The sequence below is a fragment of the Heterodontus francisci genome, unplaced genomic scaffold (assembly GCF_036365525.1).
Source record: "Heterodontus francisci isolate sHetFra1 unplaced genomic scaffold, sHetFra1.hap1 HAP1_SCAFFOLD_43, whole genome shotgun sequence".
In the NCBI taxonomy this organism is placed as follows: Eukaryota; Metazoa; Chordata; class Chondrichthyes; order Heterodontiformes; family Heterodontidae; genus Heterodontus; species Heterodontus francisci.
In genome coordinates, this window is record NW_027141852.1 from 3,992,401 (window position 1) to 3,993,198 (window position 798).

Sequence of the window (798 nt, forward strand, 5' to 3'; positions counted from 1 at the left end):
TCTGTCCTAAGTGGTTTCATCCTTATTTTGAAATTGCACCCTCTGGTTTTCGACTCCCCAACCAGGAGAAACATCTTAGCTGCATCTACCCTGACTGTCCTTTAAGTATTTTGTGGGTTTCAATGGGATCACCTCTCATTCTTTGAAACTCCAGAGAATACAGCCCGTTTCCCCAATCTCTCTTCATAGGACATTCGCACCATCCCAGGAACAAGTCTGATTAACCTTTGTTGCACTCCCTCTGTGGCAATAATATCCTTCCTAAGGTAAGGAGACCAAAACTGCACACAGTACTCCAAGTGCGGTCTAAGCAAGGTTCTTTCCAATTGAAGCAAGAATTCACTATTCCTGTACTCAAATCCTCTTGTGATAAAGGCTAACATACCAATAGCCTTCCTAATTGCTTGCTGCACCTGCATGTTAGCTTTCAGTGACTTATTGACATGGACACCCAGATCACCCTTATATTCTGTACCTCAGTTAATAAAGGAAAGGATTCCATATACCAGCTGAACCACCTTATTGACCTGTCCTGCTACTTCAGGGATCTGTGGACATTCACTCCAACGTCTCTCACTTCCTCGACACCATTCAGTGTTCTCCCGTTAATTGTGTATTCCTTTGCCTTTTTTGACGTCTGCTCTCGCTGTTCCCTGCTCTCCGAGTGAAATCTTTCTCCCTCTCCTGGGCTCTTTATGCTCCGCTTCGCTTTCACTGTTTCCCTCTCTCTTAATGTATCAATATTTGTTTGCCTTGTGTTTAATTTAAAATATGGATTAACTGTATTTTACAGTTGTA